Below are 25,337 nucleotides of genomic sequence, written 5' to 3'. Positions count from 1 at the left end.
AGAGTACACTTATCTTAATGGGCACTAGTACATGGAACTATTCAATCACTATTTGTGCATCTGAAACTAATATAACACTGTATGTTGACTACAGTAGGATTAAATAAAAAATATTTTTAAAGGGAAGGAACTTTTTTTTTTTAATGTTTATGTAGTTTTGAGAGAAAGAGAGACAGAACGTGAGCAGGGGAGGGGCAGAGAGAGAGGGAGACACAGAATTTGAAGCAGGCTTCAGGCTCTGAGCTGTCAGCACAAACCTAGGGCCAAAACCAAGAGTCAGATGCCTAACTAAGTGAGCCACCCAGGCACCACAAAAAGGGAAGGGACTTTAATAATGTCTCCTCCATTGCTCAGATCTGCCAATTCAAATTCATGCTACCTTTATGATATATATATATATATATATACACATATATATATATATAATCCCAAATTCAGCATTTTTTTATTTCTAAAATTTACCATTTTTTAACTCCTACTATTCTATTTTCACCACTCTTTAGAAAAGAGCAGCAGTCAGGGTTCTTTGGACAATGAAGAAGTGAGCAGGGGAGGGTGTTCTGAGGTTTTAGGCATCTGAGCATAAATGGAAATGATGAAAATGGCAGGATTCTGGGGGTGGAGTTGTGGAATAGGTAGTACTCAAAGATAAGAGTACACATTCTATTGGAAACGTTCCTCAGGCATTAAGAGACATCTCTCAAACTGTGTTTTAAAAAATCCCTGGGTAAACTTTAAAGTGGTCAGTAGTGTGAAAGATAATTACTATGTAAAATATAATTTCATAACTGAAAGGATGTGGGCCAGTTCACATGGTATTTTTATAACATTTTGATGGGTGCTCACAATGTTAATTTCTACTTTAATAGTAAAATAAGTACTAATGATGAAATGTAAGGCTTGTCAACTGAAATGTACTCTGTACGCTGTATAAAGACTAGCCTAATGAAACATTACCAGAGGATAAAGTCTTGTGCTTCAGAGCCAGAAGGAGAACAGATGGCGAGTGTGTTTAAAGAAGGCTTAACCTACAAGAAACCAGATTCAGGTCATTGCTGGGATGAAAATTACAAGAGGAGCAAAGACGACAAAGGAAAAGATGGAGAAAAACATTTGGTAGGAGGGGAAAAAAACAAATTGAGGAAACAAAGAAATATAAAGTTTTTTTATAAGGAAGTTTTTTAAGTGAAAATATTTTCACAATATCTCCTTGAAGAGGCGAAGGGCCTATATTACACAGGTTCCAAAGCACCCCATACTTATCTTTAGTAGCACTTAATACAATTTACTATAAGTAATTAATTATTCACGTAACACTTGACTCTGTTCTGTAGGTCAGGAACCACAGCTATTTATTTATTTCTGTGTTCTTATGACCTGGCATAGTACTTGGCACAATGCTTATTACATAGCATGTACTTCATAAACATTTGTTGAATAAATGGATAGGATTTTTCCACCTTGGCAAACTATGAATAACTGTATAATGGTTGTATGCACACACTCAGGAATCAGACTTGCTAGCATCAGAACCTTAGTTCCAACAAAAACTGGCTGTGCCACCTTAGGCAAATTACATAACCTCTCTTTAGTTTCCTCATCTTTAAAACGGATATGAGATGGTGCACCTGGGTTCAGGTCATGATCTCACAGCTCATGAGTTCGAGCCCCACGTTGGGCTCTGTACTGATAGCTCAGAGCCTGGGGCCTGCTTTGGATTCTGTGTCTCCTTCTCTCTCTGCCCCTCCTTCACACACTGTCTCTCTCTCTCTCAAAAATAAATAAACATTAAAAAATAAATAAATAAATAAATAAATAAAATAAATAAATAAATAAACATTATTATTATTTTTTTTTTTTAAAGAAGGGGTACCTGAGCGGCTCAGTCAGTTAAGCGTCTGACTTTGGCTCAGGTCAGTAGCTCATGGTTCATGAGTTCTGGTTCATGAGTTCAAGCCCTGCGGCGGGCTCTCTGCTCTGTGCAGAGCCTGGAGCCTGCTTCAGATCTGTCTCCCTCTCTTTGCCCCTCCCCCACTCCTTCTCTCTCTCTCTCTCTCTCTCTCTCTCTCTCTCTCTCTCTCCTCCTCTCCCTCTCTCAAAAATAAACAAACATTAAAAAATAAAAAAATGGTGATAAGAAAATCACCAAATGAATTAATTTGTGTAAAACACTTAGAAAAGTACTTGACACATGGTATCTGTTCAATAAAAGCTATCTTTTATTATTTTAATTTGAAGTTAGCCAATGACACTCAAAATCAAATGCTACTCAACCTCAAAAACACTAAAGTGGATGTAATGATTCAAAATTTCTTTAATCTAACTTTTTCAAGCTTTATGAGTAAACATTTTTCCTTGTTTATTTTTTTAATTTTTAAGCTCAGGGTTTTGCCTGTTAAGAAAAAAGGTGAGGGTGCCTGGGTGGCTCAGTCAGTTAACCGTCTGACTTGATTTCAGCTCAGGTCATGATCTCATAGTTTGTGAGTTCAAGCTCCACATTGGGCTCTGTGCTGAAAGCGTGGAGCCTGCTTGGGATTTCTTTCTCTCTCTCTCTCTCTCTCTCTCTCTCTCTCAAAATAAATAAATAAATAAATAAATAAAGCATTAATACATTTTAAAAAAGGATAAAAACAAGTCCTTGATTACAGATTATGATAATATTTAGGTAAAAATAAATTCATACATACATTTTCTTTAATCTGTACAGAGACATACCAAATAATTAGGAATGGATGCTTTTAGAGGATGGATCAAATAGAAACTTTAACTTTTTCTGTATTTCAAAGTTTTACAAAAATTACATATTCTTAGAAAAAAGAAAAAAGCTTACTTCCATATGGAAAGCTTTAAAATAATAAGATAGGGGAGAAAACACTGGAAGCCTTAAGAAGGCATATATCCAACTAAAGTGACCAATAATTTTATCAGCATGCATGAAGTCTTTTTTGTAGAATTCAGAAGCCAGATCATCAATAATCTATTCACTGGAGTCTATATTCCAAATTCCCTTAGTATGATTTTACCCACTGCCAAAGGCATTTGCAATGAAAACAAATAGATATGACAAGATGCTATGACAGATAGTCAAGCCATCAATCTATAAAATTTTGTGATTCACACATACATACCAAGTACAAAATGAGGTCCATTAATAAAAGAATTACACAACAAAAGAGTGCTATCTTGTTATGGGTAAATAATAACTGAAATGAGTTTGAGTAGGGGTACAAGGATTGAGGATAAAAACTATGTTATATCTGGTTTTGTGATGTCAATACATTGAACACAGAAAACACTTAAAAAATACATGAGGTACTGGGTGATTGAATAAGCAATTGAATCAATCAATTGAAGCAATATTGAATTGAATATAATAAATAAATTAGATTTATTTTTTAAGAATAAATATATTCTTTAAAAGCATTAATTGGGACTTGAGTTCTGTTTTATTTTTTTTTTAATTTTTTTTCAATGTTTTTTATTTATTTTTGGGACATAGAGAGACAGAGCATGAACAGGGGAGGGGCAGAGAGAGAGGGAGACACAGAATCGGAAACAGGCTCCAGGCTCCGAGCCATCAGCCCAGAGCCTGATGTGGGGCTCGAACTCACGGACCGCGAGATCGTGACCTGGCTGAAGTCGGACGCTCAACCGACTGCGCCACCCAGGCGCCCCTTGAGTTCTGTTTTAAAAAATAGTTGGGCAACTATGTGGATGCAACTGGAGGGTATTATGCTAAGTGAAATTAGTCAGAGAAAGACAAAAATCATAGAACTTCACTCATATGAGGATTCTAAGAGACAAAACAGATGAACATAAGGGAAGGGAAACAAAAATAATATAAAAACAGGGAAGAGGGACAAAACAAAAGAGACTCAAATATGGGGAACAAACTGAGGGTTGCAGGAGGGGTTGTGGGAGGGGGAATGGGCTAAATGGGTAAGGAGCATTAAAGAATCTACTGAAATCATTGCTGCACTATATACTAATTCAGATGTAAATTTTAAAAAATAAAAAATAAAGTTAAATTACAAAGTTAAAAAAAAATAGTTGGGACTATGGGGAAAGAGAATGGCAATGTGGCCTGTTGGAGAAAAAGGACTGCAGGGGCTGCCTAGGCATAGGGTCTTGTGGAGGGGATAACATTGACAGGTAAGGCGGGCTCAGTCAGGGAAGAGCTGTGAATGAAACAATGAAAATGTAGGACTGAAATAGAGAGCTATTATAGGATTTTAGTGTGGGAGTCACACAAAAAAAGCAAATGCTTTTAGATGATTACCATGACAGTAATTTGCAGAATGAGCTTGGGGGACAGATTCAATGTGGGAGAGACAGAATGCAGCCAAAGAGGAAGGGTCTTGAAAGTGATGTGTAATATCTTTATATTTATTTTTTCGTATAGACTAAAGTTGCCTGTATAAGATACACTGTGAACAGTCAGAAAGGTTTCCAAATTAGTGTAAAGAATTATAAAGTAGTGTTAGGTAAATCAGGGAGCTCTGGAAGTTTAAACTTTTTTTTTTAATGGTTATTTTTGAGAGACAGAAAGAGCATGTATGGGGGAGGAGCAGAAAGAGAGGGAGACACAGAATCCAAAGCAGGCTCCAGGCTTTGAGCTGTCAGCACAGAGCCTGACACAGGGCTCTAAACCACGAACCTGAGGTGAAGTCTCAACCAACTGAGCCACCAAGGCACCCCTCTGTGAAGTTTAAATTAAATGCTTTGTCTGGATTCTTCAGAGACCATGTCCTCACTCTCCAGTAGGAAATGCTTATGACAACCTTGGATGATGGAGGATGCAGAGGAAGAGAAGCAATGATGATTGACTAGTAAATTCCTGTTTGACTTGTTGAATATAATAAGGTAGAGAAGTACAACGAGGGTATGTAATATGATAGACATAGAGTACAACATTCAGCTAATTACTTAGGTAAAAAGTAAATTAGGCATTTCACAGATGTTGCTGCTTTTCCTTTCTCCTCCTTCTTCTTGGCAGGTGGCTTGGAACTGGGAGGTAGGACGGTTGCAGGGGATATATTACTCTGATAATAACTCCAAGCCACATAAAGCCTTCCTCAAAGAGAATTACTTCTTGAATGGAAAACGAAAGTTCAGGGGCACCTGGGTGGCTCACTCAGTTAACTGTCCAACTTCAGTTCAGGTCATGATCTCATGGCTCCTGGGTTTGACCCCCGTGTCAGGCTCTGTACTGACAGTTCAGAGCCTGGAGCCTGCTTCAGGTTCTGTGTCTCCCTCTCTTTCTCTGCCCCTCCCCTGCTTGTACTCTGTCTCTCTCAAAGGTAAATAAACCAAAAAAAAAAAAAAAAAAAAAAAAAGTTCAGTTTTGTTTTCTCTTTAGCCCAAGGTAAGGAGTTACTACTTTGTTTCCTTACCTCTTCCCCAACTCTTCCTCCACTATTGGAGTCTGGCTCCTGGCTTGCTTTCTACTATACACCACTACCAACAGAAGCATTCACCTTTAGAACTATAAGGTGTTTAGAGTAAGCAGAAGAGATCAAGGGCGCTTCCTACTTTTCATCTCGCCTACCTAGGTTTACAAAGCTTTAAAACCAGAGTCATAAATGTGTGTCTTCAGCATAGTGCTTAGTAGTTTGCCTTGTATTATGCTATTTTTGCATTGTTTTCTCACCGTTAGTAAATTCTAAGTTACTTGATGGAGGGACTGGTTGTCAATTCTTCCTGGGTTTTCTAACTCTACCCCACCTAGCAAAGGGATGAACTCCTTGAAAACATAAATGATCTCTTAAGTACTTCTCTTGCATCATATACAGTGGTTAATAAGTAGGTCGTGATAAAGATAATGCACTAAAACAGATTTCTGGTAAAATGAAAATAAGTAGGTTTTGTTAACATTTTATGGATGTATTTATTCTATGAGAACAATGAGTAATAAAACATGTTAGTGTTGTGAAAAAACAAAATTTAATTGAGTAAATTTGAAGATCTAATTGACTTCATTCAATGACTCATGAATCAGGCAGCACCATATCTAGCAAATAGAAAGGAGCTCCAAAGAATTATAGGAAGGAAAGGTTTTCAAAGGCAGAGAGAGGGTGAGACAAGGAAGACGTAAATGGGGGGGGGGGGGGGAAGGATTATTTCAGACAAGGTCACCTTCCTATGGAGGACAAAAGGGTCTATCAGGCAGATTACCTCACTGGTGCTGATCAGGAAATTTCAGAGGGACTGGTTAAGATTACATTCCTGGAAGAGAATCAAACTGCAATTAGGTAAAGTATTAAGTTTCACTTTGGTAGTGTGGGCATAGCACAGGTGATTCCATCGGGGACTGTTGTTGCTTTTTAAACAGTGATTATTTTTATTTACTTAAATCAATAGTTACATGCATTGCAGACCAAGGAAGCCTCACAGCTTCTGGGTCCCTCTGAGTAAATGCTATATAAAATATATAATGAAGAAAAGACAGTCTACCTGTATGTCCTGGGAAAATAACAATTTCTCCTGATAAAGTTACTGATTAATACAAATTTCAAATACACTTTGTGTAAGATCCTGGAATATGCAGTAAGCCAGGGGAATACAGAGAGTAATATGAAACTCTGCTATCAAAAAAAAAACTTACCATCCAAAAACAAAGCCCAAAGTTAATAAAAGGAAGGAAATAGTAAAGATCAAGGTGGAAATGAAATAGAGACTGAAAAAAAAAAAAAAAAAGCAATGAAACCAAAAGCTGGTTCTTTATCAATTTTATCTTTTCAAACAGCCAGGAAAAAAAGAAAACTTTTTTTTCAAGGAAAAAAAAAGAACTCAAATAAAATCAGAAATGAAAGGAAGAAGCAACAACCAACATCAAAGAACAACAAAGGATTACAGTGAATACTACAAAAACTTATATGCAAAAAATTGTACAACCTAGAAGAAACAGATAAATTCCTTAAAATATATAATTTTGCACAACTGAATCAGGAAAAAACAGGAAATCTGGGCAGACTGATTACTAGTAATGAAATTGAGTCAGTATTCAAAAACCTCCCCAGAGGCCCCTGGGTGGCTCAGTTAAGTATCTGACTCAATTTCAGCTCAGGCATGATCTCATGGCTTGAGTTTGAGTCCCACATTGGGCTCTGTGCTGACAGCGTGGAGCCTGCTTGGGATTCTCTCTCATATTCTCTCTCTCTCTCTCTCTCTCTCTCTCTCTCTCCCTCTCCCTCTCCCTCTCTTTCTTTCCCCTCCTCCCGTGCTCCCTCTCACAAAAAATAAACAAAACAAAACCCTCCTCAAAACCAAATGTCCCTGACCCAGGGGCTTCACAGGTGAATTCTACAAAATGTTTAAAGAAGAGTTAATACCTATTTTTCTCAAGCTATTCAAAAAAAAAAAAAAAAATAGAAGAGCAAGGAAAACTTCCAAACTCAAGCCAGCATTACCCTGAGACCAAAACCAGAGAAAGACACCACAAAAGAAAAAAAAAAAATACAGGCCAATATCCCTGATGAACATAGATGCAAAAATCATCCACAAAATATTAGCAATCCAAATTCAACCATACATTAAAAAAAATCATTCACCACAATCAAGTAGGACTGTGGGCACAAGGATGGTGCAACATCCACAAATCAATCAACGTGATACATCACTATAACAACATGAAGGATTAAAACCATATGATCATCTCAGTAGATGCAGAAAAAGCATTTGACAAAATTCAACATCCATTCATGACAAAAAATTCTCAACAAAATGGATTTAGAGGGAGCATACCTAAATATAATAAAGGACATATATGATGAAACCATAGCTAACATCATAAAGGATGATGTTAGGAACAAGACAAGAATATCAATTCTCAGGGCGCCTGGGTGGCTCAGTCGGTTAAGTGTCCGACTTTGGCTCAGGTCATGATCTCGCAGTCCATGGGTTTGAGCCCCGCATCGGGCTCTGTGCTGACAGCTCAGAGCCTGGAGCCTGTTTCAGATTCTGTGTCTCCCTCTCTCTCCGACCCTCCCCTGTTCATGCTCTCTGTCTCAAAAATAAATAAATGTTAAAAAAAATTAAAGAATATCAATTCTCACCACTTTTATTCAACATTATACTGGAGTCCTAGCTGTGACAATCAGACAAGAGCTAAAAGGCATCCAAATTTGTAAGGAAGAAATAAAACTGTCCCTATTTGCAGATGACATGATACTACATAGAGAAAACCCTAAAGACTCCACCAAAAAAGCTGTTAGAACAAATAAATTCAGCGATGCTGCAGGATACTAAGTTAAAAATACAGAAATCTGTCGCATTTCTATACACTAACAATGAACTAGCAGAAAGGAAATTAAGAAAACAATCCCATTTACAATTGCACGAAAAAGAATAAAAGACCTAGGAATGAACTTACACAAGGAGGTGAAAGACCTATACTCTGAAAACTGTAAGACATTGATGAAAGAAATTGAAGACATAAACAAGTGGAAAGATATGCCATGATCATGGATTGGAAGAATTACCATTATTAAAATGTCCAAACTAGCCAAAGCAAACTATAGATGTAATGCAATCCTTATCAAAATACTAATAGTATTTTTCATAGACCTAGAACAAATAACCCTAAAATTTGTATGGAACCACAAAAAACCCCAACTAGTCAAAGCAATCTTGAGAAAGAACAAAACTAGAGATATCACTATCCCAGATTTCAAGATATAGTACAAAGCTATAGCAATTGCAACAGTATAGTACTGGCATAAAAACAGACACACAGATCAACGGAACAGAATAGAAAATTCCACAATGATCCCACACGTATATGGTTGATTAGTCTATGACAAAGGAGGCAAGAATATACAATGGGAAAAAGACCATCTCTTTAATAAGTGGTACTGGGAAAACTGGACAGCAGTGTGCCAAAGAATGAAACTGGGCCATTTCCTTATACCATACACAAAAATAAAATAAAAATGGATTAAACACCTAAACATGAGACCTGAAACCATAAAACTCCTAAAAGAAAATACAAGCAGTAATCTCTTGGACACTGGCCTTAGCAACATATTTATGGATAATGTCTCCTCAGACAAGGGAAACAAAAGCAAAAGTAAACTATTTACACACCAAAATAAAAAACTTTTGCACAGCAAAGGAAACCATCAGCAAAAGAGGTAACCTATTGAACGGGAGGAGATATTTGTGCAATATATACCCAATAAGGAGTTAACATCTGAAATATAGAAAGAACTTATAGGGGTACCTGGCTGGCTCAGTCAATAGAACATGTGACTCTTGATCTCATGGTCTTGAGTTCAAGCCCCATGGTGGCCATGGAGTCTATTTAATTAAGAAAAAAAAAAAAAAAAAAAAAAGAACTTAGCTCAACAGTAAAAAAAAAAAATCCAATTAAAATTGGGCAGAGGACCTAAATATACATTTTTCCAAAGAAGACATACAGATGGCCAATGGACATGAAAAGATGTCCAACACACTAATCAGAGAAATGCAAATCAAAACCACAATGAGATATCATTTCATACTTGTCAGAAAGGCTAGTTTCAAAAGGATTAGAAGTAAGTGTTAGTGAGGATATGAAGAAAAGAAAACCCCCTGGGGTGCCTGGTCAAGGCAGGTCAAGATCTCAAGCATTCTGGGATCGAGCCTTGCCTTGTGTAGCACTCTGCTTTGTGCTGACAGTAAAGAACCTGCTTGGGATTTTCTCTCTCTGCCCCTCCCCCACTTGTGTGCGTGTTCTCTCTCTCTCTCTCTCTCTCTCTCTCTCTCAAAAATTAAACTTTTGTGATTTCACTACTGGGTATTTATCCAGAGAAAACAAAAACACTAATTGGAAAGGATCTATGCACCCCTATGTGTATTGCAGCATTATTTACAATGGGCAAGATATGGAAGTAACCTAAGTGTTCTTTAATAGATGAATGGATAAAGGTATATGTATGCATATACACACACAATGGAATATTTATAAGACATTAAAAAGAATGAGATCTTGTCATTTGCGACAACATGGCTGGGCCTAGAGAGTATTATGCTAAGGGAAATACATCAGACAGAGAAGGCAAATATCATAGGATTGCACTTATGTGTGGAATCTAAAAAATAAAAAATAGAAAGAGACTGATAAATACAGAGAACTGGTGATTGCCAGAGGGGAGGGAGTAGGTAGGATAGGTGAAACAGGTGAATGGGATTAAGAGATACAAACTTCCAGTTATAAAAGAAATAAGCCAGAGATTTGAAAAGTACAGCATAGTGAATACAGGCTACCATAATGGAAAAACATTGTTTGGTAACTATACTTATTGTGGGTGGTGAGCACAGCATAATGTATGGCACTGTCAAATCTCTAGGTTGTGCACCTGAAATGAATACATTGTCAATTATACTTCAATAATAAAAATTAAGAAAAACAAAACAAAACAAAACAACTTACCATCCAGGACAAGACTGTAAAATTAACCACAGCACTATGAGAGAGTTTCAAAGGCAACCTCAGCTTGAGCTGAGGCTTCAAGCACTTGTAGGATGTTTTCCTCTGGTTACTTGTTTAAAGTTGACAATTTGGAAAATACAGAAAAGAACAAGTAAAACAAACAAACAACCCAACAAATAAAACAAAAAGTGCCTGTAATTCTCCCACCAGGAAGAGAACTATGTTAACAATTATGTTTTTTTACATGCTTAGATTGTTTCCAAATTTGCTTAAAAGCATATAGCCAAAAAATTCAAGCAGTATAACAAGGCATACCACTGAAAAAGATAAAGTTTGCTCCCCAAGGGCATGTTGAAATAAATTTCTAGATCCAAGATGGAGTCCCTCCTTCCAGGTGTACCCTATAAATTCTGCTTGACCGGAAACGCTATATACTCTGTTAGCCAATCCCCAAACGTCAAGCCAGCTCTGGCCTCTAAACTTGTTTCTTTTTCCTTGACCTTTCTAAATAAGGTCAGATATGCAACCCCAATCCTGTTTCTGAGTTGCCTCTTCTAATGCTACGTAAAAGTCGCTGTTGCCCAAACAAACGTCCCGGGTAGACATTGCTTGTGAGGCACCGTATTCTCCCAATCCGTGGATTGTTTTCTCTTGAAGGAAAGACATCAAGCTAGTTAATAAATTGTTTTGTCATTTGACAGGTTAACAGCTAGCTTCATTGTGAATCTCTCTGCAATTCAGAATTAATTCAAAACTAATGCATAAAACTGCATTCACTTATACATTTACCCCCTTAAGATGGATACAGATGAAATCACATTATCAGGTGTTCTGCATCCTCCTTTCCTTAACTGTGTAAAGAAATCTCCCCCATTCTTGGTAGAGCTGGAGCTATTTTGATTGCGTTCATGGCTGCTATAATATAACCAGAGGGACTGGCAGGCGGTAACCCCAGGGAGTAGGTGGTAGGCCATTTCAGGATGAGGGGACTTGAGGGACCAGATTTGGATGGTGAGGGGAGATGGAGGGATAAGCCAATTTGGTTGGCACTAGGGTATCAGCAGGATGACTTGAGGCCAGAGGGTGGGCCTAGTATTCCAGGCCAGCACTTTGGACTTCTTTACTTTTTGTAGTGGAAAGGAATAAGGAAGTTAGTTGGTTTGGCTGAGATATGGGTTGTCTGAAGCAAGGCTTGACAGGCTGACAAGTGGAGCTGTCCAGGAAAGGGCTGACATTCGGGTCTAGAACTGAGAAGGGACTTGGGTTGGAAAAACTGCAGGGCTGGTTTGTTTTCGGCAGGCTGGTCCTCATTGCTCCCTTTCCTCTCTAAGAAAAGTCCTCTCTTTACCCACATTCGGTGGAGGATTCAGTAGGTGCGTCACCTTTTTCCTTGACCCGAGGCTAGGGCAGTTCCTTCCAGCCTGCTATCTAAAAAAATCCCTCAATCCTTCCCCGCCCCCACGCCGCGGGAATTCCGAGATCTGGGCGGGCCTTCTACTTGGAGATCTAAGGAGCAGAGATAGGAGAATGCGGCCGCCAATCAGACCTCCCGGATACCCGGATGTGAAGCGGTGCGCGATACAAAGACGAGTTTCCACCCAGCGCTTCGTCAGGTACAGTGACCAATAAGCACTTCTCAGGTGATAAATGACAGGAAAAGTAGCCATTTACAAACTAGTTTCTCCCACGCATGTGGAAATTCTCCCGAATAGTCTAACCCACTACTGGTTGTGATTGGGCAGCGTTGTGAAGAGCAGTAGAACTGTCTAATTAGAAGCGGGAGCGAGAAAAGTCGCAGCCAATAGCAGGATTCTCGGGAGCGGGGCGGGGGCTAGGCCTTCGCCTCGGCGGCAGAGGAGACTCGGGGGCCATTTTGTGAAGAGACGAAGACTGAGCGGTTGCGGCCGCGTTGTCGACCTCGAGCAGCAGTTGGCTTCTCCACGTAGAACTCGGGAGTAGGAGATTCAGAATCGAATCCCTTCTCCCTCCCCCCTCCTGGTAAGTGGAGGGGGCGGAAGCAGGGCAGATGCTGGGATCTTCCCGGAGCGCGAAGGGGTGTGGGAGAGAAGACGAGGGAACCCTACCCTCGGTAGAGTAACTAGGCCCCCATTTATTCAGTTTGCGTTGGGCCATTAGGTTTTATGCAAGACCGAGTTTTATAGGCCTCAGCCCTTGCGTAGATTTAACCTGGTGTCCTCTGGGCCACAATCGGCAGGGGAAATGTCCTTTTTCTTTTTCGCTCTTTCTGTGTTAACGGCTGCTTCCTTTCATTTTCTACGACCATGAGGACTCCAGGAGAGATATGAAAGGGAAGATCGAGATGCTTCTTATTGCAGTGGAAGTTCCTGTAGTGTCGCTGCCTCCTGTTAAATTTAAAAATTGGGCGGGGGATGGGTAAGGGTTACTGAGTAAATCTTGTACCGCAAGCCTTTAAATTCTGGAGCGTGCCGCAGGGTATGAGTAGTAAATATAACAATAGATTTAACGTTTTGCCGATTACTTTTTTACACCTCTCTGAGCAATGGCGGACCTCGAAGTAGTTATTTTCAATTCTATTTTTTTTTAAATTGTGATCGTTTGCATATTAACAGTAATAATTAAAGCTGGCTTACTTTTTATCTGCAGGTTACAAATCACTTGAAATATATAAGTTAGTGGAACTTTGCTTGAGGTAGGTACTACTATCTTTCTCAGACAGAAACTGAGGCTCTAGAGTGTCGGTTACTAGGGTCATACTAAGTCAGTAGCGGAACTAAGGAATTTGACCACTAGGTTGGTTAGTCAAGTGGCTTTACCTAGCTATTGGAATAGTAGGTATTAAAAGTACTATATTTGAATCTTTACAAGAAACTAATTACAGCAACCACTAGCGGTAACTGGAAATTTCCAAACTGCACTTGGGGAAAATATTAGTTACGAGAATTGCAGCTGTTATTAATTTAACATTCTAAAATAAACTTAAAATTTGATTTTCAGGATATTCTGGCAATAATTTTTCCCAAATATCGAAATCTTTTTTATTAAGAAACTATTATAGTGCCTACTTTTTAGATCCTGAAATTTACTAAAAATGTTCACAAAATTTATAAAAATTACCTAAGTTTCTAGGTATCACATTCACTTATCCAAGAAACCACTTTGTCTTAATCCTGTGGGAAGGGGAAGATTTAGTTGATTTTATTTTTTATGATGTGTTACAAAAACTTACTAAGCAAAATTTAAACCAATACTGCAGGGTAAATTAATCCTTCAGGAGACAGAAGGTAAAAGTACTTTTACCAGGAATAATGATGCATTTGTTAATTCCCTCACTCTGTAGATACTGTAATAGGGATTAAAAGCATTGCCCATTAAAAACGTAAACGTATATTAAATGGGCATAAAACTAAAGTTTATCACTGCAGAACTGTTAGAAATGAGATAAGGGTAGTGATTGGTTAAGTCGTTGACAAATAGAGAAATGTGAAGAATATTTAATAGCAGTTATTGGTAAGAAGTGAAATTAATTGAAGTGCTCTTTTCTTGCCTTGAGGTGTTAGAAATATGGGGTTTCTTAGGATCAGCATGTACCAAGGAAGCAATTACTTTAGTATCCAGCTGGGAAGATTTGACCCCAGAATTCATGTCTGAAACAATTTTAGAGGTGTTTTTAGATTCGTAGGATTTAGTAGCATTTTCATATGGCTAAAGAGGAAGGGTTTAAGAAGGGTGACTAAGTTGCAGTTCTCCTGACTGTCTGGTGTTTCCCATGCCCATAGCAGGGGAATGCTTGGTGGTGGTTGCTGTTTTCTTCTGTAGAGAATTTAAATATTCCTTGTTATTTGTGAGGAGGTCTTCACTGGGTTTCATATGCGACTTTGTTTTGAATGGGACTGCTGTAAGAACAAAAGTATAAATCCAACACAGTTCATTATTGTAATATTAAAGATTACATTAAGTGGTTATTGTCTAATGTGTTAACTGGGGAGTGACATAGTTAAGAGAACTAGACTTTATTCCCTATCTCCCCCACCCTCTTTATTGCGTTAGCAAATCATTTAAACCTTATGGCTTTCAGTTTTATACTTAACAAGGGGGCTTAGACATCTTACCTATTTTCATGTCTGATTTCTACTTGTAATTTGTTGTATGGAGGCTGAAAAGTGTACAGAAGGTTTTATTAAAAGCAGTTTTTGTATATTAGTAATTGTTTTCTACCTTACATTTTTTTTTTTGTCTTGAAAGAGTTTTGTTAATTATCTGGAGTGCATTACTCATGCTTAATAAGTATACTCATAGGGATCAGGGAAGATGATGATTTTGTACATATTAGATAAGTTAGAGAATTGGTGAGAACTGCTAGTACTATTAGTTATTAGATGTAGTATAACTGCATGTATTTTCTTAGATAATAGAAAGTTGGGGTGTGTTAAGGGGAAAAGGATTACTATACAGTTTTTTAATTCTCTTGGTGCAATTACTATGATAGGTTATGATCTTAGATTTATTTTATAGTGCTCATACCTAAAGGGGTACCCATTAAGCTCTCATAGTGGTTCTTAAATGTGAACTGACATTAGAATTAGCGAGGGGAAGAACAGTTGAAATAGTTTTCAAGGCTCTCCACCACCAGAGTTTCTAATTAAGTCTGGTGTGGGCCCTGAGAATTTGCATTTCTAATAAGTGCCACTTGGTGCTGGTTCGCAGCCCTCACTTTGAGAATAGTGCTTTAGAAGAAGGGATCCAAACCTCCCAGAGGTTGGACAAAGTATTCTCTAGGTATAATTAGGCACTAAAGTTATTTATTTTTTTATGTGTTGATAGCTCATCTATTTAACATAACATTTTGGAAGACTTTCAGAATTGTGAATGCTTTTCATATTAACTTCTGTTTTCATAGTTTGTGTAATTTTTTTTAAAAGATTTTATTTTTAATCTCTACACCCAGTGTGGTGTTTTCAACCCACAGGCCTGAGATCGAGAGTCACATGCTCCTCTGACTGCGCCAGCCACACACCCCTGTAGTTTGTACAATTTAACACATCAGTCCAAGTATAAAAGTAACTTCCTTGTCATGCCTCAACTAGTCTGCTTTGAAAAAGTTAAAATTTTAGAGGTTTAGTATCTGTTCTGTTGCTGTAGTCATTGACACATAATTGATGTAAGGAACACTTTAAAAGCTCAGCATAAGATGTTTTAGTTTACTGACATTTGGCTGAATACTGAAATGTGAGGGCAACCGTTCCTTATTTGGTCAGAAGATCTACAATCTAATTTCAAATCTTACCTGATGAAACAGCCAATCTGGTCATGTATGTTTCAGTGGGTGTCATGTATCAGATTCTTGGATTTCATATCTTGGAATTAGCTATGTATACTGGCTTACAAACAGTGGGACCACAGAAACAAATTCCTCAAGGACCACAATTTATTTTTCACCCATTTTATGACATTAAATATTCAGTAGCTCTAATAATCTTGTCCTTCATTTGTGGTTTTTCTATTGTCAGTGAGTGAAATGATGAGCTCCTTATTTATTTTTATGATGTGCTTCTTATTTAAAACATCTTTCCCCTTTTTGTAGAATCTACCAGGTCTTGTAGTTCGATCATTTACTAGTTTTGAGAATAGATGTCATCTCTAGTATGTATCTTCATGGTAGACCATTCCCCCTTCATAATCTTGACATTTGACTTATGCTCACTTCTTCATCTCTTTTGGCCTGGTTTTTCTATAATTTCTTTGCCCAAACTGCTGATGTTCAAGATGAACATTCAGTTGTAGATTTTTGTTTTTTTAGACCCTTTTGGGAATATAGGCATATATTTAGTAAATTTTAGTCACCTACTGATAATTGAAGAATTGTGAAGACAGTCACTGGAGGAGGGGATGGTTCTGTAGAGGCTTTCCCATCCCAGTGTAATGTTATGCTTTACCAAAATGTTTTAGATGCAGTGGACAGATGTTTCTGTCTTGGGGGTTTAGGGCACAACATTTCTGAGGAACTCTGACTCAATCTGTCCCTTCTCCTTTCACAGGGCAGCAAGGCGAACCCCATCCCTACTCACTGGAGCTCAGCTTTGATTTTTAACCTCCCTTCCCCACCCTTCCAGAACACACACATTCCCATTCCAAAACTGATTTTATAAAGACATTTTAAACATAATGATGCAACTTGGTGTGCACTACGGCAAATTTACAGGTGTTTTTTTTTTTAATTGTTTCCAAAAACGGGCCTTGGATTTAAGATGTAATTTTTAAAATTTCTATTTCTATTTTTTCTGCAGCAGTTGGGTTAGAGGAGGAGGAGCCTTTTAGCCTCTCATAAACTGACCTCTCTACTTCCTCGTGTATTTTTAAGATTGATTGATGATGTGGAAAGGGCTTTGCTTGTCTGCTACTGAGAACTTTACCCTTGCGGTTTTTGTGGAAACTGCTTTTGGAGAAAGAAAAGAAATGAACTTTACTGACTTGACATTTTTGCACCTCCCGTTTTTCTAATCTGGGCTATTTTTATTTTTGTTTTTTACAGTGAGATTTTTTTGATCTTCAGCTACAGTAAGTTATTCCAATTTTTTTTTTACATTTTTCCTGACTTTCCGCTGATTTCCTTTTTATTGTTGTTACTAGTTACTATTATTATTTATTATTATTATACTTATGATGGTGATGATGATGATGATGATGACACTGATGATTTTTAACCGGATTAAAATCGAGTTTTTCTGAATGTTCATAAGAATTTCTCCGGCCTCCTGATTGACTTTGGAGTTTTACATCTTGGGAGAGAAAGTGAAGGCATTAGCATTTTTAAGTGGATTGTTCACATAAACCTTTTCTCTCCCAACCCCACCCTTGCCCTCATCCCCTTCCCCACGCTCGAAAGAATTTTACTGGCTGTTAAGTCTGTGACCTTATTTTTCCTGATCTTTAACTTAACTGTTTTAGAGCATCTCTGGACGTCTGTATTTTTAATTTTTTATTTTTGTTTTTTTATTTTTAATCTTTCATTTGTTAAATTTTTAAACTGTGCTGCAATAAAATGTGTGTGGTACTACTTAACACCTATAATGGTGATGGCATTTTCCCAGAAAGCCATCTTCCTCCTGTTTCCCTTGAAATCCCATCCTGCTTTTCCTGTACACTACTACCCCTCACAAACCACAAGCTGCAGCAACATGGATGCCCAGCCTGGAACAGCAGCAGCCAGGATGACCTGGAGCCAGGGGGGCCTTCGGAACAGATGCACACCCTTCCTGGGTGATGGTAAGAGGTGTGAGGTCCACTTGGTTTCATTGCAAAGACTAGGAAATACACCCCTTTAAGTCTAGTTGATACGGTGTAGGTGGTAGCTTCTGGAAGTGCTTAGGTTGAGATTTTTGTGTATCTCAGATGTTTCCCAAGGGATGCCATCTCAGTTTTTTGTAAACCATGATGGAATTATGAGTTTGTAATTGGGCTGAGGAATTTTGGTATTTGGAAAGAGCAGCTGAAGGTTACATATACTTTAGAATGAAAATGGCTTGTTTTTATTAGCAACAAGACGTGGACATACTACGTGGTTTTTTTTTCCTTAGATTATTGCAAATTAGTGTCATTCGGAGTAATCTTCCTTGGGTTGTGGATTGTATTCTGTTTATTCTTAATAAAATTTAACGTGAATCAAGCTGTAAGAAACATCCTGTAATAATAAATGCTGTCTCACTGGGAGTTTTTTTAAAAAAGGATAGCTAGGCTTTTTAATCTCAGAAAGTGAAATCTAACCTGTATCCAAATGAGGAAAGATCTGGGGCTGACCTCTTTCAGTGATAACTTGGGACCCAGCTAAATGTTGGGGAATCTGGTGTGTTCCCAAGAGTACTAGGAAGGAATGAGAACCTAAAGACTTAAGAAATTTAGCATCGTCTAGTATTTTACTGACAACAGTGGAATATTTTGATAACTCACTTTAGAGTTGCTCTAGTAGATTTTGAACTGAGGTTAAAAAGTAAAATGGTTTTTTAAAGGCATTATTGAATGCTGTGTGGTACTAGGGTCATTAACATACATCCCTTGCTTGTACTAAAAGAATAAAGTCCAATTAAAGTGAACACTGAAGACATCCTCAAAGTAAACCAGAATGGGAGAAAGTTCTATGAACTGTCCTGAGGTTATACGGAACAGGAATGGAAAATTTTAATAGGTCCAAGTACTATTGAAGGCCTTTATTGTAGGGAAGCTATTTTTACCTGTTAACTCTCTGTCATTGTCATTGTGTGGTTTCTGTTCGCTATATGCTCTTTCCTGTTCATGCTACAAATTTATCTTGTGTTACAGTTTGGGAGACACAAAAAGGTGTAGTTCTTCAGGGACTCATAACCTTGTGAGGGAAATGGGTGAATGAGATGTCACCATGTGATTAAGAGGGAAACATAGATTCTAATAAAAAGTATGCAAAAATGAGTACCTCATTGACTCTTAAAAGGTCAGGAAATGCTGCTTTAAAAAAAAATTTTTTTTTTAATGGTAGAGTGTGCAGGGAGGAGAGGGGCAGAGAGAGATAGAGAATCTGAAGCAGCCTCTTCCCTGATCTGGGCAGGGAGCCCCATGTAGGGCTCGAAATCACAAACCATGAGATCATGACCTGAGCCAAAGTCAGGTGCTCAACCAATCTGAGCTACCCAGGTGCCCCAGTCAAGAAATGCTTCTAAGAGAAGGAACTGAAGTGAAGCTTAGAATTAATAATGCCAGATTATAAAAATTTTAATGCCATGCCAGGGAGTTGTTATTTTAACCAAAACCATTGGTGAGCTATTGAGGTTTTAAACTGGGGAGTGAGATCAGATTTTCATTTTAGAAATCTAATAGTGTGGAAATGGCTTAGAGGAGAGTGAGATTAGAAGCAGGCGAGAAGATATTCAAGTACACAGAAAAATAATGAGCTGGCCTCCTCAAAAGCAGTGTAATTGGGATTAGAGAGGAGCTGATAGATGTTGGGTAAACAAAAGGAGATTAGAGTTAAGAGTAGGAGAAAGCAATTTAAATACTGCTTTGTGAGGTAGACATTTGAGTGCTTATTCTGAAAATCACTGTTAGGCTGGGGCATATAGGGATGAACAAAACATTGTTCCCTAGCCCTCTTTGTTATTATAGATCATTGAGCATTTTATAATCTAGAAGGAAAAGAACAGAGTGAGATGATAGGAAGAGAACCAAATTTAGAATATGGAGGTGGGAGGGTGCTGCCAGTGAGAGACCTTAAAGGAATTAGTGTTGAAATTAAGATCTGGAAGTGGATTATCCTACCTAAAAGCACAGATTATTGGGAGAAAAAACTTGGCTACAGAGCAAGAAATAATTGGAAAGATAGGCAAGTACCAAGCATAGTATATAGGTCCTTGTAGGGCCACATTTAATATCTAGATTATTTTGGGAAGAAAAGGAGTCTTTTGAAGGAACTTGAGAATGCTGAGATCCTATTTCTTTGGAATTTCCTTCTGGCTATTGTATGGGGAATGTTAGTAATGAGGACAAAGTTCAAAGAGGACAATAAATTAGAAGAGTTACCAGAGTAGCCAATCAGAATGGTCACTATCTGGTTAATCTCTTAAAAAAAGCACATAATCCTACTTGCCCAGGTTTTTCAAATGAGTTTTTTTGGGGCATGTATTACTGAGCAGATGTAAGTTGTTTGAAGATGGCAGGTTGATCAGATTGTAGGAATTAACTGGTTACTTCTCTGACAACCCCTTTGGTTCAGACATGATAGGATTGCTTCCCTATTTGAAAAGAAAAATGAAGTAGACACACAGTTTTTTCCTTTTGGAAGCGATAATATGGACACTTTACCATGTTTGTGTTCATCAGTGTTAAAGTTCTTGTAACCTTTCTTAATTTATTTTAGAGGGGGAGGGGGCAGAGAGAAACTTAAGCAGGCTCCATGCTCAGCACAGAGCAGGGCTAGATCCCACGACCTTGGGGTCACGACCTGAGCCAAAGTCAAGAGTGAGATGCCTAACCAACTGAGCCACCCAGGCACCCTTGTGTGAACTTTTTTAATCATCATCGTAATCTTTGTTTAAGTATTCACATTTTGGAGATGAGAATATTGAAGCACAGAATTTTTAAAATTTGCCCAGTTAGACATACTTAGTAAATGGTGACACATGGGTTTAACTCAGGCAGTTAGGCCTACAGATTTCAACTCTTAATCATACTAGGTTGACCTTTACTTGACATATTGAAGTATTTATGGAAAACAAATCTTTATTGGGTTAAAGTACCCTCACCCAATTGTGTTGGACCTCCATTTTTAGAGAGTGTCCAACTAAATATCGTTACATATTTTAACTTATGTTAAATGGCATAATGAAGTGTCCAAGGTAATGAATTACTTAGATGTAGCTTTGTGGTATAATCTTATAAAATATTTGCATGTGGCAGTATTCTTTTGAGGAAGTAAATACACTTTAAAAGTGAGTTTTAGTCAAATAAATAATTGTATTTATGGTTTAAAAAAATACACATCCTAGAGGGTTGTGTTGCCAAATGCAGCAGTCTTTTTCAGTCCTCATCACACTTGACCAGTTGGTATGATTTAACCAGTGGAGCCACTTTCCTCCTTGAAACGTTTTTTTACTTAGCTTCCCGGTTTTTGTTCTGTTTCTGGGTCATTTCATTCAATCGGATGATTTTCTATACCGTTTATAAGCTAATTATTCCCATGGTTCCATCACCAGCCTCGGCCTCTTTTGAATGACTTGCCAATCAATCTGTTTAACTGCCTGGCTGACTACTCCCTTTAAGTGTATCAACTTAAAAGTCCAAACCTGGGCTCTTGCAATCCTCTCAAACCAGTGTTGCCTGTTAATGAAACTCCAGTTTTTCTGTCAATTTAGGTCAGATGTTGGTTAGCCATCCTTATCTGTTTTCTCTCATACCTTATCTTTGGCCTTGTGAAATAACTGTCAGTGCTTCCTTTAAAATAAAAGAATTGACCCATACTGCCGTTCCTTGGTCCAGTTTCAAGCTGTCATTGTCTGGTGCACAATTGGAATAGGTTTAGGTTTTTTTTGCCCCTCCCACCAGTTGTGGTAGCTGCATTGGTCCTACTGAAATGTAATGCTTGAAAAATGTATTGCCTGAAGGAGTTTCTTCTTGAAACTCAACTAATAGCTCCTTATTTTCAGTGTTAAAAATTCACTGTGATTTAACAAAGTACATGATCTGTTGTGCTCCTCTTTACCAATAGTATACACACAGTATGCTCTAGCCACGTTGCCTCCTTACTGAGTCTTGAACACACTAGATGGTCCTGTCTCAGAGCCTTTCCTTGGAATGTTCTTCCCTGAGACATTCCTAATATTAGGTTCCTCACTTCACTCAAAGGTCATCTCCTCACTGGTGTTTTCCCTCTCTTGGCCCTTCAGGCTTTCCCCCACTAAATACTCGAGCACTTTTTGACAGCACACGTATTAAGAACTTTGTCTTCTACGTAAAGGTATGAGAGAAATATCTGGAAAGCTACATGTGAAAAAACATTGATTACCTCTGGGCAAGGAGGGATTTAGGGTTGGAAGGAAACTTGCTGTGTGCCTAGACTGAGGAGTATAATGAGCAACACTATTTCGTTTCTAATTTAAAAACTTAAAACTCCTTTTGTAGAAATGCTTCAATTCTTCAGATTCTGTGACTGAAGTTAAATAGCTAAGGCCTATGATAGGGGTTTAGTAAACAGTTTTGTAGTTAAATTGAAATGCAGTTTTAAGATAGGTTTGGCTGGAGGCAACTGGGTGGGTCATCCAGTTAAGTGACTTGGGCTCAGGTCACTTATCTCCTGTGGTTCAAGAATTTGAGCCCTGCACTGGTCTCTGCACTGACAGCTCAGAGCCTGGAGCCTGCTTCATTCAGAATCTGTCTCCCCCTCTCTCTACCCCTCCCCCACTTGAATTCTGTCTCTCTCAAAAATAAATAACATTAGAAAAAAAACTAAAAATAGGTTTGGCTGTGGTGGAATGAGTTGAGTTGTAATTTGAGGACATGGGTTGTGTGTTTCCTGGAATGGGGCTGTAGACAAAATTTGGAAGAACTTTGTCATTTTCTTAAAAAGTTATTCTCCAGGAATATGCATACATAGGCTTTTCAGAAAGTCATGTCATACATACAGCACATAACATTCAAGTAGAAAAAATTTCTTAATGTGAATATAATATTAACATAAAATTAGATAATATAAGAATTTTAATAGCTGCATACATTGCATACTTAATATTTTACTTAAAACTATTTGGGGCACTTAGGTTCTTGCCATTTTTCCCTTTTATACACAATTGAACAGTCCTAAAACTAAAATTTTATAAGTGCTTTATATTTTTACATATATGTATGTGGATATTTGATGCTGTTTCAATTTTGTGAAAAATTCTTGAACTTACACAAAGAGGGATATAATCAGTTTCCATGAACTTGATCCAGTTTTAACAGTCCTTGTGTAATCTTGTTTCACCTATACCTGCATCTACTCCCTCTGCTTCACATTATTTTGAAGTAAATCAAGGATTTACTTTTTTGCTTGGTCTTTCTGGACTTAGAGAAGTTCTTTTATTAGAGAAAAGTTTTTTGTTAATTTGAGTGAATCTTGGCATAGTTTTTCTCATAGGTGATAAAATTGAGTTCAGAGTAACAGAAGATGGTCATCTTATTGTCAGTTCTCAAATTTAGGTATAATCCCATGTTCTAGCTGCTTAGGTCTGAGTGATGGAAAATGTTGCAACTTTAATTCATTTCCTTATTAAAAATTATTTCCTTATAAAAAATTAAAATTTTATGACAAATATTATTAGTTTGACAAACTCATTTGGTGACAGCCTGACTTCTATTGATTTGATTATTTACAGTCTGTTACATTAAGTGACTGTGATTATGTATATCTATTACTGTATAAAAACTAATACATTTGATTTGACAGCTGAGTGGTTCCCCAGATCCAGCTGGGGTGTAACATTAAAAAAAAAAGGCACAGTATTGGTAAATACTGAAAAATACTGATTTTCCAAATACCTGTCTCCATGGTAGACTTTAAAAAGTATATTTTGGGCACACCTGGGTGGCTCAGTCAGTTGAACATCCAATTCTTGATTTTGGCTCAGGTCATGATCCCAGAGTTGTGGGATTGAGTACCGTGTGGGCTCCGCATTGAGCATGAAGCCTTCCTTTCTCTCTCTGCTTCCCCCCTGCCCCGACATGCTCTTTCTGTTTCTCTCTAAAAAAAATAAGTAAAATAAAATAGTATAAATTTTATAACTGAAAAGTATAATTTGTTGGAACTCAATTGCAAGATAAAAAAGAAATGAAATCTTGTGAATAAGTATCACTGACACTTTCTATTTGCTATTCAGAATATGGTCTGTGCTCCAGCAGCAACATCATCATCATCATCATTGTCATCATCATCATCATCATAACCTGGAAGTTTCATAGAAATACAGAATTTTATGCCCTATCCTAGAACTGATGGGCACATCAAAGAAGAGTACTGGTCTAGACCACTTGCATTCCCTTATTATTGCTTACTTGTGATGTAGACATTTTGATGGGCTTTGTGGCAAGAGGGTTTTTTGGTGTTTGAGGGGAAAGTTGGGGATCACGGTATGTGAATTTGCAGTAATACAATATAAAAAAATGTAAAAATTGAAATAATGACTCAAATAGGATTAAGAATCAAGTAATTCAGACGGGTAATTTGATAAATGGTAGATAAGTAGTGGATACCACTGAAGCTAGTAATCAAATATTTGTTGGTGATAAATGATAGCTGAAAATAGAAATGTTTGAAAAACATAATTTTGCCTATCAATGTGGATCTGTGACTATAATACTTATGAACATTTTTACCTTTTCCCCATGTTTAAAGAGAATATTCAGATATACAAAACAGTATTGTATATTATATATTGTATATATACCTAGATTGCCATGTTACCGTTTTCTTTGAGTGTTATTTACTGAACCACTTGAGGGAAATTGCTGATTTAAGACAGATCCCTAATATTTAAAGCATTAATCTCAAGTATAAAGATACTGTTCTCTTGATCAAGAGTTCATGTGCACCTTAACCATTTTGTCACTATTATGCACATAGGTTTTCAGTGATACTAGAAATAAGTACTTCCTGTATTTTTTTTTTAATTATTTTATATATATTGCATGTGTCCTTGATGTTTTAGTGTTTGGTCAAGGTTTATTGACTTTACTGAAGTAATTATGAAATGTCGCTCTTATTTCTTTTCCTGTGAAAAGCATTCTTTTACATACTCCTAATACTTGTTTGATACTTGTAGATTTGGGAACCTCTTTTTTTGAAATGGCTTAAAACATCCCCAGAATGGCACCAGGGTGGCTCAGTCGGTTAAGCGTCCGACTTCAGCTCAGGTCATGAACTGAACTGTGACTTCAAGCTCCCACTGGGCTCTGTGCTGACAGCTCAGATTCTGTGTCTCCCTCTCTCTGTTCCTCTCCCACTTGTACTCTGTCTCTCTCTCAAGAATAAGAAGATTTAAAAAAAAATTCCCAGAATGAGTAGATGTTTGTTGAAGGGGAGTTTTGCTATGTAGAAGCTAGTCTAGTTAAGAATATGATAGGTTTATAACAGAGAAAGACAGATACCATATGTTTTCACTCTTTTGTGGATCCTGAGAAACTTAACAGAAACCCATGGGGGAGGGGAAGGAAAAAAAAAGGTTAGAGTGGGAGAGAGCCAAAGCATAAGAGACTCTTAAAAACTGAGAACAAACTGAGGGTTTATGGGGGGTGGGAGGGAGAGGAGGGTAGGTGATGAGCATTGAAGAGGGCGTCTTTTGGGATGAGCACTGGGTGTTGTATGGAAACCAGTTTGACAATAAATTTCATATATTAAAAAAAAAAAGAATATGATAGGCTTTGGGGTGCCTGGGTGGTTCAGTAGGTTAAG

General features: G+C 37.6%; 1 protein-coding gene across 40 annotated transcripts in view; it reads left to right on the top strand.

Annotated features, from left to right (window-relative positions):
- The first annotated feature begins 12,001 nt into the window (after positions 1-12,001).
- Positions 12,002-25,337, top strand: part of HNRNPC (heterogeneous nuclear ribonucleoprotein C) — a 55,855-nt gene continuing 42,519 nt past the window's right edge. For 3 of the 40 annotated variants that reach the window (XM_043554272.1, XM_043554260.1, XM_043554237.1), the window contains exons 1-2: positions 12,266-12,409; positions 16,923-16,948. The gene's annotated coding sequence lies outside the window, so the exon portion shown is untranslated. Of the gene's footprint in view, positions 12,410-13,036; positions 13,083-16,428; positions 17,664-25,337 lie in introns of all 40 variants that reach the window. The other 37 variants (XM_043554271.1, XM_043554250.1, XM_043554273.1 and 34 more) reach the window with 31 other exon arrangements.

The sequence above is a fragment of the Prionailurus bengalensis genome, chromosome B3 (genome assembly GCF_016509475.1).
Source record: "Prionailurus bengalensis isolate Pbe53 chromosome B3, Fcat_Pben_1.1_paternal_pri, whole genome shotgun sequence".
NCBI lineage: Eukaryota > Metazoa > Chordata > Mammalia > Carnivora > Felidae > Prionailurus > Prionailurus bengalensis.
This window is presented reverse-complemented; position numbering and strand designations above follow the sequence as displayed.